This window comes from Pinus tabuliformis, chromosome 5_2, assembly GCF_031772625.1.
Source record: "Pinus tabuliformis cultivar Carrire ecotype Pingquan chromosome 5_2, CPIR1, whole genome shotgun sequence".
NCBI classification, from domain to species: Eukaryota; Viridiplantae; Streptophyta; class Pinopsida; order Pinales; family Pinaceae; genus Pinus; species Pinus tabuliformis.
Genome location: NC_142306.1, coordinates 284,980,799 through 284,997,017, shown reverse-complemented (window position 1 = coordinate 284,997,017; position 16,219 = coordinate 284,980,799).

Genomic DNA, 16,219 nt, shown 5'->3' with positions numbered 1-16,219 from the left:
TGTGTGCATAAACTCTTTCTGTATATGTATGTATGGATCTTACTGAAATGTGCTATTATTTTAACCATCACTTTGGATTGCTAGCTTACCTAATTTCCAGTTTGTGATGCACCTTCGCTCGTGTGTTCCCTTCTTAGCCACGTGCTTTCACAAGTTTCCAAGGGGAGCACTCACCTAACCTTCCTTGTGTTAGAACCATGCATGCACCTTCCTTGGCTTGCTACGCATGTCACACCCTTGCTACCGATAGGGACATCTTACTTGCCTCTATGTGCAACTGTGATCAAGGAGATACTGTATGATCCACTACTGGGACTCCAACACCGAACAGTCTGAGGTATAGTTGGGACTTCTTACCTTGGAGATCCCCTGACATGTTGGGGGGTCCACCACCATCAACATTTCTGGTGCTAGAAGGAGGGCCAGATGACAAGCTGTGTCCTCTAATCCTCTTTTGAACCTTTGTGCATATATGATGGATTCTATCAGACTCATCCCTCCATGATGTCTTCCGCATGCCAAACCTCTCAACATCACGAGGGAGTTTTTTGATCTCTTGACTGAATTTACATATTATGGTGAAGGTGAAGTAGCCTGATCTGAGTACTTAGAAGACTTCTACGCATTCCTTGAGGATGAAAACGAGTTCTATGTAAAAGCGGACAATCTTCTTCTTGAATACACACTTCACGAATCCCCACAACGGTGGTGCTGGAGTGTGCCTCCCAATAGCGTGAACTCACTCGAGTAGTTCTATGATCTTATTGAATCTACTTTTGATCATTTTTATCTATAACCTTTTGAAAAAAAATGTTACAATAATGGAAGGCCCCACATTAATCGCCCATGGAATTTTGGGACCACTTCTGTGTGTTTCAGTTTGAAGCTCCAAAAAGTCAGATGAAATTCCAGTATCTCATGGACAGATTTGAGTACTGTCTTACCAAATATTTTAGTCCTAAAAGAAAGTTTAATCCCAAGCCCCACTTAGCATATTTCGGTGATGGAGTTGCGCAATCACAGATGGACACGGTCACTATCACAAGTGACTGTCCATCGTCCCCTCATCAAATAACTCCACCATCGCGGAGTGATGTGGGATAACATGCACACACATCCGTTCAACTGTCACATTCTCCCAACATCACTTCTCTCAGTTTTCATGAAAATTTGGTTGTGAAGCCCAAGGGTTGTCAAAATGCATGTCTTACCTCAACCTTCGTCTTCATGTTTTGTTGATCCTCTGGATAGCATTGTCTTGTGTTCTCTCGTTCCGGACTCTACACTTGTCGTGAATGAGGATAAAGCCATTCACAGAGCTGGTGTTACACAACCAACCTTCGTTGTCATTCATGAAGAGTATGACTGGGAGCTTGGGCATCAATCCTCAGTGAAGGATGACTCCCTTCTGTCTGAGCCTCCTTCGTGTTTTCCTGACATCTTTGGTGATTCTTCCATCCTTGATTTCGCATGTGTATCTCTATCTATCGATGCACCCATTGTGGATCATTCGTAGAACACAATGGATGTCAGTTGATTATCTGACAACAGAGAGGATAAATTGTTCATTAAAAATCCACTTGATTTTTTGTCTACCTTTTCCAGAAACATAGAGGGTGAGTTTTTCCACTTTTCATCTACCCCTCTGTTTGGTTCATCAGATCATGAGGATTTCGATAAAATCATTGATTTTTCTGATCGTAGTTGTGATGCTCTATTTACTCCCGTATTTGATCATGATGATGATTCCATTGCAGTTGATTTTTCCAAGCCACCTATTTATGATGATCTATCTATCAACAAAGTTGAAACCCCACAGATTGTTGAGGCACTTTAGCCCGTGCTAATGGTTATGTCAGGCTCTCATTGTCCTAAGGTTGGTTTCACTTCTAATAAGGAAATTTTTGAATCACTCGAGGCTCCTCATCACTCACCTGTATGCATTGATGATCAATCACACACACAGCTTATGCTTCCTCCACTCGAACTACACGATCCCATCGCCCATGAATTGGAGGAATCCTACATAGCAAGCACACGTGCATGACGCAAGTTGTCTTTGTTTCTTTCATTTTCTTGCATGCCATATTTAAGAGTATGCATATGCTTAATAGCTACACGCAGTGTCACATAACACCATGGTAAGTCCATGGATTTCATGTCATGCACTTGCACTCAATTATGTATGTGTACGCGTTTAAACTCGGAGTGCGTTTGTCTTCATTGTTATATTTTTCATGTTTGTTGGTCCCCACAACTGTGTTGTTTGTGAACCATGCCTTCACCAACATGGGTCGACCAATGTGTTGGTGGTTGCATTGGAAGTATCACTTCACCTGAGCAGAACCATGTACCATTAGCTTAGGAGTAGGAGTAGTGTTTGCTTTTGGTTTGTTTGCTTTCATGCATGTTTGCTTCTTACTTTGCATGTTTGTTTGTTTTCTTGCTTGTTTTCTTACTTTTTTTTCTTATGCATTTACTTATTCTTTCGCTTTGTTTTTTTTTTTGTTTGCTTGTTTACGTTCGTAGGTTAGTTTCGCATGGAATCGTGTGCAACTCTTAAAGTAAACTCGTTAAAGTACAAGAGGTCTTGTGCAGTTATCAACACCTAGTTATCTGTCATCTTGCATCTATATGGAGAACTTGTTGTCTTCACTCCATCATACATCAATGGAAAATACATATTGTTCGAAGTGAACCTTGATGAAAAAACAACGCTTGCGCGCTAACTAGTGTCACCTACTATAGTCGGTTGTTTTTGGGTTAATCCTTGTCAGCTCAGTCAAGTAGAGTAAGGTGAGGGGGAAAACCTTAACAAGCACATCAGAGGTATATATAAAATATTTATCTGTAGGAACAACCTCTTTTGATCTCAATAAGTTGGGATCCCTCTTTCGCCTCTGAAATGAATAAGTCCTATGCACAATTACGAAAAATGAAAAATGAATAAGGCAAAAGAATAGAAAGGCTTCCTATGCATAGAGATGATGAAATAACTTTGCCATGGTACTCACCAGGCTCACTGGCAGCAAAGCGATGCTTTTGTTCCTATGTGACTCTACTGGGGTACTCTCCAAGCCTGCTGGCAATGGAGCAACACCAGAGATGAAACTAAAACTCTGATGACCATACTTCTTGTGCATCAATATACCCCTCATCCCCAATCGGAACAACTATGTTGGCTTTGCTTCAAATGTGTGTCGACCGACCAAGAGCTTGGTAGATGCTATATCTTATAATCAAGCAAGTGTGGAAACCAAGACAAACAGAGAACTGAACAATACTTCCAGAGGTGTTAGTCTTGCTTTTCATGAACAAGGTCCATTCAGAGATCTAGAGTTCTACCAGTGTGTCTCCATGTGTAGTAGCGGCTACAACTACCCTCCAAAATTTTTCCTTAGCTTCATTTTGGAGCCTCCCTATGAACCATCTGCAGCAGCATGTCTTGCATTGTCATGTACACAAGCTTCATTTGTTTTTCCGCATCTTGCTAGCCTATGCATGATAGGTTTCTTCAACACCTCACATGATGCCACTATGGACTTGGGTGAGTTGCTGGCTGAGCATCTCCCTCAGGAAACTGTGCAATTCTGGGGGGGGAACCAGCCTTCCCTCCAGAAATTTCGCAAATATAACTCACAGCCCGCTTAATCTATAAACTCTACAATCCTTTCAAGTAGCCTTCCGAGTGAAAATGGTATAATCGGGCCCAATAGTGAAGCTGAAGCTCAACCCAAAAATTATGTAATTCTGGGCAGCAGTGAGCTGCTCCTCCTAGAAATTGCGCAAAAATCACTCTCAGTCAACTAGGCTATTGTATGTGTCTTCAGGTTGACCAGTTCCCTTTAGGAATGAGAAAAATTGTCTTGCATGCATGGGATTCTTTTTCCTGAAATTGCAAAAAGGAGACATGAAAAAAGCATGCCTAGATTTTAGGGAGCTATTTTTAGCAGTTGGAGGTTACATGAAAAGATCGCTTTAGAAGCTTTCCTCCAAGTGTCACTTTTTACTAGATTTGTGGAATGCGCATCATGAGCCTCAAAATTATTTATTCAACGCTTCAAATCTCATTCTTCACATAGATATTGGATCTCTGACATCCCACAGGACATCGAGGAGTCTTCGGTACATCCAACTCAACTATTTCTGGGTAAATTCACTTTACTTATCTTTTGTAGCGTTTGTGACGCTTTTTTTTTTTGGGTTTGTATGAGTGATGTCTTCTTGATTTCTGTGAACAATTGTTTTCATTTACATATATGTTAGCTTGTACAAGCATTGTTTCATTTTTTGTTAGCATCTCACTGTTGTCACATGAATGACATTGTTTTGCATGAACAGTCACTGATTCAACGACGCGTTTCACACATATGCATGTTGCTCCATTTTCTAAATCTTGCATTAATTGTTTGCATGCATGATCATTCACTCCTGCTTACACTTAGTATCACCATGAATTCACAACTTCATATGATTTTAGTTGCCTGTCGGTGTGTCTGGGCAACCTTGGCCTGGACTCTGCCTTGATTAAAAAAAATTGCACAATTTTGAGGGGGAAGTCTTTACCTCCATCCTAGAAAATGCACAAATCTGGCTAGACAATGTTCTCCAGTCTTGCCTTGCAAAATTCTAAGAAGTAGTTTCTGTTGGCCTAGAAAATTGCGCAATGCAGTCCCTAGGCCTACATCAATTGCTAGCTGAAATTGCGCATTGCACAATCTCAGCATCTAGAAGGCCAATATGGATTGTGCATTAAAAAATTTCAGCCATCAAGCAACCTCCAGACACTATGGGATGTGTTTTATGTAGTTTCAGTAGTCATTCTACCGACCTCCCAGTGAAAATTCTAGAACCCTTGTGAATAATTCCTTGGGTATGTTCCATGTCAGTCCTCAAGTTCGCTTTCGTTTTAACTGACAGATTTCTTGCCATACATGTTGCCATGTCTCCCGATATAGAAATTTTTCTTCCATCTCTTAGCATTTCAGTATCAATGGCCTCCAAGAGAGTAGGATCAAAAGGACACCGATAGAAGTGCAACTGGAGCAACAGTTGAGCAAGTGTCTGTGAGTTTTCCGATATATGAAGACAACAAGCTGATCGTAGAAAAATACATCAATCTGAAATGGTAGGAGGTCAATGATGCATTCTCAGGCACATGTGGGGAAGATTTTGAAGACTGCCAAGTCTATGTGAACATTCGCAAGTCTCTCTTGTAGCAGACCGCATGCAGATACGTCGCGTTACCATGCGCGAACATGATACATTGGATTACCTCGCACAATAAACTTGAGACGATGGTATTGAGTAGTGTCAACACGACAGAGATTTTTACCTTCAGGGCATAGGATTACCCATAGATGTACCACTTTCTGAGGCCATTGATCACCATGGGGACACCCTATAGCATACCCAATAGCAATACCAGCTCCAGGGATATCTTGGAGAACTGGGTGAAGGAGCCAGCCAAATTCAAGATGACACCCATCCAAGTTTACAAGATGAAGATGATGTAGAAGGTGTATCAGTACTTGGCCATCTTTGCATGTCACTTGTATGGCCAGCAGAGCATGGAGACCTTCCCACAAAATTGGGTAATCACATTGCACCAACTGGTCAGTGAAGGCAAAGCATGTAATTGGTCCAACATGTTGGCCAACAGGTTGAAGGAACATGTAACAGTAGCTCGATAGCCACCCAAACGTCAAGAAGTAGAAATCGACATGTCCACATAATATTGGATGTAATCTGTACCCGTCAAGAGTTCTCGGGATTGAAGTGGGCATGGACACCCACGGAAACCTCTGTGAATACTTATTGTAAATTTTATTTTTTCTGAATGCAGTTTCGAGGAGTCATCCCACAATTGTCAGATCATTTTGTCACCTCGATGTACAAGATGATATTTGAGTAGGATGCACCTTGCATGTCAAAGGCAACAATGGAGGCACTAATTGACATAACGGATTGGTATTCCTCACCCCTTGGCACCTTCATATAGATGTATAATGCAGAGAAGCCTCCACATGTTTTGACGAAGTTTTCCATGGACAAGCTCGTCATGCAAGAAGGATCATACCACATCTCGGCAGAACTGTCACCCAGGCTGCACCAGAAGAAGAAGGTACCATGGTCCACTCTTCTATTTCGGATCGGGTTGTATGAGATATAGGATCTCAAGCATGTGGATACTGAAACAAAAGCATTTAAGAAATATCCTTTCAACGCTTAAAGCTTCAACCCATATGACCCACATTGTTTTGTGAAGGATCAGTATGTGAAAGTACAGCTTCCGTGGATCCACGGGGCATGTCATTGGGTTAAGGAAGACCCATGGAAATATTTCCACAGCTTCTCCAAGTCTAATGAATCAGTCGGCATCAATGTGGAATGGCTAGCAAAGTAGCGTGAAGCAGCATCTAGGAGAGCACCAATAGTAGCAGGAGAAGAGGTAAGCATACCAGCATGCAACAAAGGCAAGAGAAAGATTGTAGAAAATGCACAGATAGAAAAAAGTTGCAAGTTCAATTCAGACCCACTTGTGTAGAAAGAAACTTTGGAAATAGAGGCAGGGAGGAAACAATGCGATAGGAGGACCGTGCAAAGCAAGAGAGAAAGACAGAGGATGGCAGAAACAATGAAGGAGTTACATGAGCTGAAGGAGAAACTCCAAAAGGAACAGAAGCTGTGCAAATAGGGGAAGGAAGTGTAGCAAGGAAAAATACAGTAGGTGGCACAACATGTACAAACATATGAAACAACACCAGTACAGGTGGTATATGCATCCGAGCAGCTGGCAAAAAGTAGATAGGGTTGTTAGAAAATTATATATTATGGAGAAATGGAACACATAAAATATTGCAGAAATATAAACACAAAAAATGCATAAAACAAGAGAGACACAGATATACGTGGTTCACCCAGTTTGGGCTACATCCACCTCGAACAGCCAGTCCTTCCTTTCTATTATCCAGCAAAATGAAGAGACACAACCTACAGTAGATCCTCTGTAATATCCTCTGTTTTCTCTCACAGTCTCGCCTCTCTGTTTCTCGCTCAGAGAATACACACCTATTACACAGCCTCAAATACAATGCCCTCATAAAAAGAGAGGGGTTGCCTTGTAGGGAAAAAAACCCTAAACTAAACATAAGTTCTACCATCAGATCATTTGCCTAATGAACAACCCAGATTGACTAGAAATTACTATACTTTTACAAGGCAATTTTACATTTGTTTTTAGCTTTGGGGGTGCTGCCCTCGAGCCCCTACCGGGGGACCGTTGGCCCCCGAACCCCCCAGCCTAGGGGGATCGGGCGCCCCACAACCCCCACATGGAGGGGTGTACAAACTTCCTGGGGTATACATCTGGCTGAAACAAAGACCTCTGAACAATCATGCTTGACACACAACAATCTCCCACTTGGAAAATGATTGTAGCAACTCCATCGCTGCTTCATTTTCTAGACAATGACTCCTCTTTTGACCTGGCTGTTTCTCATCTTCATCGTTATCCTTGAAGCCTAATTGAAACTGAGCATATTCTTAGTTTCTCCCTGGTTACAACTTTTTTTAGCATATCTACAGGATTCTGGCTAGTGTGTATCTTTTCCAGCTTCAACTCTCCATCTTCCAACACTGATCGTATGAAATGGTACTTGAGCTGTATGTGTTTAGTCCTGGAATGAAATGCTGAGTTCTTTGCAAGATGAATTGAACTTTGGCTATCAGTGTATAACATGCCCATATCATGCTCCTTACCCAATTCACCCATAAACCTTTGTAACCAAATCATTTCTTTACTAGCCTATGTAGCAGCAACATACTCTGCTTCTATTGTTGAAAGTGCAACAACACTTTGGATTTTTGAAACCCAACTAACAATTGTTCCACCAATAGTAAATACATATCATGTAGTGCTCCTCCTATTATCTCTATCACCTACCATATCTGCATCAACATATCCCTGTAGAGAAATGTTTGAACCACCAAAGCATAATGCTTGATTTGCGGTACCTTTCAAATATCTGAGAATCCATTTCACTGCCATCCAATGTTCCTTTCCTGGATTGTTGATGTACTTGCTTACAACTCCCACTGCATGTGCAATATCAGGCCTTGTGCAGACCATTGCATACATTAAGGTTCCAACTGCTGATGCATATGGAACTTTAGACATATAATCCATGTTTTATTGGGTCTTTGGGCACATTTCCTTACTAAGTTTGAAATGGCTAGCAAAATGTGTACTAACTGGTTTCGCATTGTGCATATTAAATCTTTTCAACACCTTTTGTATGTACTCATTCTGAGACAATGTTAATTTACGAATTTTCCTGTCTCTAGTGATTCTCATACCAAGGATTTGTTTTGTAGCTTTGTACCTTTGTTTTCCTCCATCTTATTCCTTCAGCTTGTAAACCCATTCATTCTGCAATGTAGTTTTACCTGCAGGAAACCTGACTAAGTCCCAAGTCTAGTTATGCATTAAGTAGTCCATCTCTTCTTCCATGGATACCTCCCACTTCTTCCTACTTTCAACCTGCATTGCTTCTTCATAACATTCGGGTTCACCAGAATCAGTCAACAATAAATAATATAATGAAGGAGAGTATCGTTCAGGGGGTCTACTTATCCTGGTAGATCTTCTAACACCACTTTCAGGTGTTTGGGGTGCCTGTTGCTGTTGTGGTGGTTTCTATTGTTGTGGTTGTTGATTATTATTATTTTCAGGCACCTTTAATTTTTCAGTGATTTCATCAAGAACTGTGTATTCCTTGTTTTCTTTTCCCTATTTCTTTTCCTGCAACTGATTCTTATACAAGACCTTTTCATTGAATATTACATCTCTGCTCCTAATGATTTTGTGATTTTCGTAATCATATAAGTGATAACCAAAATCATTAACACCATATCAAATAAAGGTACATTTTCTTTGACTTTGCCTCAAGCTTTTTTCTATTTTCTTTATCAATATGGATAAAGGCCTCACAACCAAAAGGCTTTAAAAAAGAGTAGTTTACCTTTTTACCTATCCATGCTTCCTCAGGAACACCACCATCCAAGGAACTTGAAGGCCCTCAATTTATTAGATAAAAAACAGTATCTATAGCATCTGCCCAAAACTATAAAGGGAATCCTGCATGCAATCTCATGCACCTTGCATGCTCCATGATTGTTCTGTTCATCCTTTTTGACACAGCATTTTCTTGTGGTGTTCTTGGAACTGTCTTCTCTCTACGAATTCCATGTTATGAACAGTACCTATCAAACTCGTTGCTGCAATATTCACCTCCATTGTCTGATCTAAGAGACTTCAATTTCTTTCCTGTCTCAATCTCAACCAAAGCTTTCCATTTCTTGAAAGTATCAAATACATCATATTTATTCTTAATAAAATAAATCCAAGTTTTTCTAGTTGCATCATCAATAAAAGTAACATAATAATGAGAGCCACTGAGAGATGATACTTGAGCAGGTCCCCATACATTTATATGCACAAGCTCTAATTTTTCTTTCTTCTTTTCTTTCCCACCTCTGAGAAATCTGACTCTCTTCTACTTTCCATAGATGCAATTCTCATAGAAGTCCAAATCAACATTCTTCAAACCCGGCAACAAATTCCTTGAGTGAAGAATCTTCATCCCCTTTTCACTCATGTGTCCGAGCCTATGATGCCATAATGCTACATCTGCTCCTTTGGAAGTTAAAGCATTAACAGAGTTAGAAATACCATTGCATATATATAATGTACAAACCTTTTCGCCTTTTTCTATTACCAGGGCTCCTTTGGTGACCTTCCAAGCTTTATTTGTGAAAGTTGTCACACAACCTTCACCACCTAACTGCCCTGTTGAAATCAAATTTTTCTTTAGATTTGGAACATGCCTTACCTCCTTTAGTAGCCATTGGTTTCCATTCTGCTATTTTACAAGAACCTTACCCATTCGAACAATTTTACAGGGTTTATCATCACCCAAACGAACTTCTCCAAAATCTCCTTGAACATAGTCATGAAAGTATTTCTTATCAGGTGTGGCATGGAATGAGGCCCATGAATCTACCACCCAGGAATTAGTAATATTTCGAAAGAAAGAATCAAATCATCTTGTAACACCTCACCTATCACATTTTCTTCATGATTGTTTTCTTGTTGTGAATCTCCTTCTTTTCCCTTCTGAGATCTACAGTATTTCTTTAGGTGTCCTTTCTTTCCACATTTCTAGCACACTATCCCCGATCTAGACTTGGATCTGCCTTTCCTTGATTTACTGTGATATCCTGAGCTCTTTCCTCTTTCCATTTTTCTTCCCCTAGACTTTGCACTCAAAGCATTACCCGATGTCTGACCGGAGATTTTCCGTCACATTTCCTCGCTAAGGATAGCACCGACAACATCATCAAACTTTAAAGTACTAGATCTAGAGACAGATTTACTAATGGCCATTACTAAACCATTCCAACTTTCTGGAAATGAGCACAAGAATAATAGAGCTCTAACTTCATCTTCAAAGTTTAACCCTACAAAACTTAACTGACTTGTAACTGTATTAAAATCATTTAAATGATCTGCAACAGATCCACCTTCCGACATCTTCATATTAAATAACCGTTTCATAAGAAATATCTTGTTTGAGGCTGAGGGTTTCTCATACAGTTTCGACAACGCCTGAATCAAACCCTCGGTCGTTGTTTTCTTTGAAATGTTGAAGGCGACTGATGCAGCGAGGCACAACCGTATTGTTTCGAGTGCCTTTCTATCGAGAAGGTTCCATTCTTCATCTATCATAGCCGTCGGCTTCTTTGTTTTTCCACTCAATGGTAGGTACAGATCTTTCTGATACAGATAATCTTCCATCTGCATCTTCCATAACGAGAAGTTTTGGCCATTAAATTTCTTGACCCTAAACTTACCATCCTCCGCCATTACTCCCACTCGAACGAGGAACCCTTCTTTCCTACGAGTTTATCAGCCAAATAGACCTTTGGCTCTGATACCAGTTGTTAGAAAATTATATATTACAGAGTAATGGAACACATAAAATATTGTAGAAATATAAACACAGAAAACGCATAAAACAAGAGAGACACATATATACGTGGTTCACACAGTTTGGGCTACGTCCACCTCGAACAGCCAGTCTTTCCTTTCTATTATCCAGCAAAATGAAGAGACACAACCTACAGCAGATCCGTTGTAATATCCTCTGTTTTCTCTCACAGTCTCGCCTCTCTGTTTCTCGCTCACAGAATACACACCTATTACACAGCCTGAAATACAATGCCCTCATACAAAGAGAGGGGTTGCCTTCTAGGGAAAAAAACCCTAAACTAAACATAAGTTCTACTGTCAAATAATATGCCTAATGAACGACCCAGATTGACTAGAAATTACCATACTTTTACAAGGCAATTTTACATTTGTTTTTAGCTTCAGGGGTGCTACCCTTGAGGCCCCTCCGGGGGACCGCTGGCCCCAGGACCCCCGTGGGGGGGGGGGGGGGGACAAGTCCCCCCCCCACCCCCCTGCGTGGAGGGGTGTACAAACTTCCTGGGATATACATCTGGCTGAAACAAAGACCTCTGAACAATCATGCTCCACACACAACAAGGATGAGCAGTCATAGGAGCAGGACGTCACTCAAGAGATTGAACGGGCACTTGAGGAGATGGATATGGAGATGGAGAAACGATAGTTAGAGCAAGACATCGACCTTATGCATTTTCACCAAGAGGTCGATCCACCGGCTTCACTGAATCTGGAAGCAGAGCAAGTCCCAAGCGACCAAGGAGACACTGAGATCCTTGGAGACAACCTGGAAGGAGAACTACAGAGCATATCATTCGATAAGTCACAACATAGAGTGTTGAAATCATGCATAATGTCTACTCTGGATGTCCATACATATCCTGTGCACTTTGAGGAACGAGTGATCGTATCTGACGTGCACAAGCATCCAACAGCATTTGCCGATGCTATCAGAGCATATGGTGAAGCCACTAGCTTGAGTGTTCACTTCTTGATCTAGAAGAGAACGAGAAAATGGCTAAGGAGTTACAGAAGGAAAATCAAGGACAAGAATTAGTTTCAACATCCACCCGAGTAGAGTTGAAGAAGGTGATATTGGAAGAAGTATCGTCCCTTGAGGCAGTCATGTGGGCGTTGTATTCCATATTTGGTACCATGCATAAGGCAGTTGTCCATTTCAACAATTGGCAGCAATTATGTGCGATGAGAGCACGTATCTTTTCAAATGTACATATTGTTGTTGACCTCATGCAGACATGGACAATGAGATACAAGGGAGCCCCGTTACACATTCCCAAGATGATGAAGCCTAAAGCGGTCGAGGTGAAGGCACATATCTAGAGACAGATATGGAACTATGAAGAACTCCCATAGCTCATAAATAGTTTGTAGGCTTCCATGCGCAGGAATTCAGAAGCATGGATGTTGTTGTGCATGCACATGTGATCCAGTCTATTGGGACATTCACAGAGGCAAAGACAAAGGCACAAGTCCAACTGGAGCTTGACTCGTACTTTGACGAGTTGATGCACATAGCCATTAGTGGATAATTGGTGATCAGTGTAGATACCATGCATGAGTATTTCGCAGATCCAGCCGCACTCAAGACAATAATGGGCATGTCATTAGACAAGATAGACAGAGGATCCTGGGTCCAACAGAGGCAAGAGTTCATTTCGAGAAAGATGTCACCACAAAGTACACGGACACCATCATGGACTATTGAGCTTGGCATCAGTTCGCTACTGTAAACCATCATAAAGATGTCAAAGAATTGGTATTCCCATAGTTTTATGAGTCATGGTGATGTCTTGTATGGTGTACTCAAGCCTATTTTGTCTCACATGGGTACATGTGCAGATTGTATGTAACGTCTTATCAATTGGAAGTTAGAGTGTCAATAGTTGAATATAAGAGTCATAGAGTAGTTGAAGGGTCATGAGGGTAGGTGAATAGTCACAAAGGGGAATGTGAAGGGTCACCCTACCCTTTTCTATATATAGTCCCTCATAACATATAGTCCCTCATAACTCATTGTAAAGGCTTTTGGTCAATGAAGCTTCTGATAGGTGTATCTTAGAGAAACATTGGAGAGCATTGTAACGAGCCTTGGCTTCTCCACAATGAAACACTAGTACATCTCTTTGTAGGAGCATGTGGCAGTGACTATAACGTTCTGCTATCAGGACTAGTGGTTGGTCATGTTTGTACTATATGGTTGGAACTTTCACTTCTTAATATAACAAATCCAACATGTTTCATGCATATGTTGTTATTGTATTTCAACTATCTTGTTTACTCTAATGATATATGTATCTGTTTGCTTATGCATGAGTGTATAGACTCTTTCCATATATGTATGTATGGATCTTACTGGAATGTTTTGTTGGTTTAACCATCACTTTGGATTTCTAGCTTACTTTCTTTCCATTTTTTGATGCATCTTTGCTCGTGTGTTCCCTTCTTAGACATGTTCTTTCACAGGTTTCCAAGTGGCACACTCACCTCACTTTCCTATGTTAGAACTGTTCATGCACCTTCCTTGGCTTGATGTGCCTGTCACACCCTTACTACCAACAGGGAAATCTTACTTGCCTTTGTGCACAATTGTGGTCAAGACGATATCGTATGGCCCACTACTGGGACTCCTACACCAAACGGTCTGAGGACTAGTTGGGATTTCTTACCGGGGAGATCCCCTGAGATGTTGGCAAGTCCAACACCATCAACACCTTACTTGTTATGCTTACTTTTAATGCATGAAAGTGGCTTATGAAAAGTAACATAACAAATACCTTTCTCCTATTCTGAAATATTGAGAACATAGATGCATATTCAAGTAAAATGCATGTTCAATATATTTGACAAATCTTTTGTGCATAATTTTTTTTTTGTAGAAGGTATGATTTTATTAAAAACAATTATTACTAATGTTGTTTATGTGATTAAGAAGGTGTAGCTTAGTGGTAATGTAAAAACCTGTGAAAGGTAAAATGTTACAATGTGAATTGAAACTACAAATGAGAAGGTATAATGTTTAACATTACAATATGCAATATTGATATTGTTTTTGTAAAACTGCATGTTGATGATTATGTGAAAATTTGAAATTAACACTGCCTATATGATATGAGATGTTGGTTATGAATTCCTATCAAATTTACATTTACAAATTATGGGACCCATACCGAGAGTCAAGTATGAATACATGATGTACTTAAATGTTCCTTTTGGTATGATGATAATGTGAATATGGTTGTTTATGTAAATTACAATGGAAAAATGTGCTAAAAGAGAATTTCACATGCTACACAGTTATGTACAATTGTGAAATGTAACAACTCACCCCACATTTAGTCCATTTTATAAGGTATCTACAGTAACCATGAGTTAAGAGTTACTATGACATGACTCAACATCCAAGTTCTAGTTATGGAAGTGGGGTCTATAAACTGGAAACATACTACAACTTCCCAGGAGCACCACATCACCTAGATACCAGACAACATTTGTTGATTATCTTGCCCTAGGATGAAACTATATTTTTCTTGACCCTGCATTCTAGCCACAGGAATACCAAAATTTTCTTGTGGTTAGAAAGCTCCAGTAGCACACACAATCCTTCCTCCATGTAGTTGTAGCTGAAATCCTTCAGTTCAAAGGGTGTGCTAGCACTCAAGTTCCATATTTTTGGGCTAGCATTCAGGTGAAATGCCTAGATATTGCTAGAACCTTCCATAACTTTATCAACAAAGTTTGTGTCTATATACCTAATTCCAAGCTCTACTCTTTCTCTAAACATGGAAAATACATGATAACCATTTAAACAAACACATTGTAAGCATAATACCTATAGGTCATGAATGCACCTTCTTCTCATTGTTTCCTTATTTCATGAAATGATCATGAATAAGCCTTACTTCCCTCTGGCAATAATTATAGAAACACATATTAGCCCATGTATTCATATAATCATACAATATCTTATCAAATGATGAAAAAAATCCATAATAAGAGCATATCATATACCAAGAGTATATCGTTCCTATAACCAAGATTTAACTAGGATGAAGCTATGAAAAACCAACAAAGAAAATTTTAAGAATGGAAATTAATATTAAATTTTAGAAACCTCAGCGAATCTTACTAGTCCTTAATATGAAAACTATCAAATATTTAGTGATATCTTTGTAAAAGTACTCAAATTTATAATGATTTTATATATAGTCTCTATAAAATTTTGGATATTTTTATGGTAATATAATTTTGTACTATAAAATTTGGGAGAATCATTTTTAGAAAAAATAGAATTTATCTAATATGTTTTTTGGAGAAAGCATGGAAAGTTAGCCACTTGCGTATATTAGCCCCTAAAAGTTTCCCTACAAACTAGTAATAAAATCAATACAATAACCAATACATGTGCCCATATATATTAATAATAAATAACACATAATAACATATGCATAAGCTAATCAAGTCAGATACTTCCACGTAGCACCCGACTATAGATTGGGCTGACCAAATATAACTTTCGTCAAATCACCCTTGTGCCATATTCCAAGCATGAATTTGGGATAATGGGATAAACCAGAATAGAAAAAACCAATGCTTCCAGAAGCTAAACATCCTCAACCCTCAAACATGGGGATTTCATCTAAACTAGTCTAGAAATCACCAAAACTAAACAAGCTTAGATGCCTCCAACTTCTTCACCAAATCTATAGGAATTTTTGTTATCTCCAAGAATCCATCAAGAGTTCTAGGAGAAAGCCCATCTCCACCCTTGACCCTTGGGAATTTTCCTGAGACCGCCTCACCAAGATCCGAAATCTACTGACCATATAAAGCTTAACCAAAAGAGGGAACCCACTACATCATGGGTGTCCAAGAAATGGAAAGGCAAGGCTAAAACCATTATCAATCGAAACAAATCACATTCCAATCAGAGAAAACGTAAACAATCAACCAATGCATGCACCATGCATCAAATACCAAGATGCTTATCACACATGCACTATGTTACCTACAAATCCACAACTATTTTGTGCCTTTACTTGTCATTTTACAAAATTCCTCTTGTGCTCCCTTGCTTTCCTTGGCTTGTCCCTTGCTTACTTGGGTTATTCCCTCTCTTTCTCTTTCTTGGAATATGATATCTGAAAAGTGATAAAAAGATGAGTAGAAGTT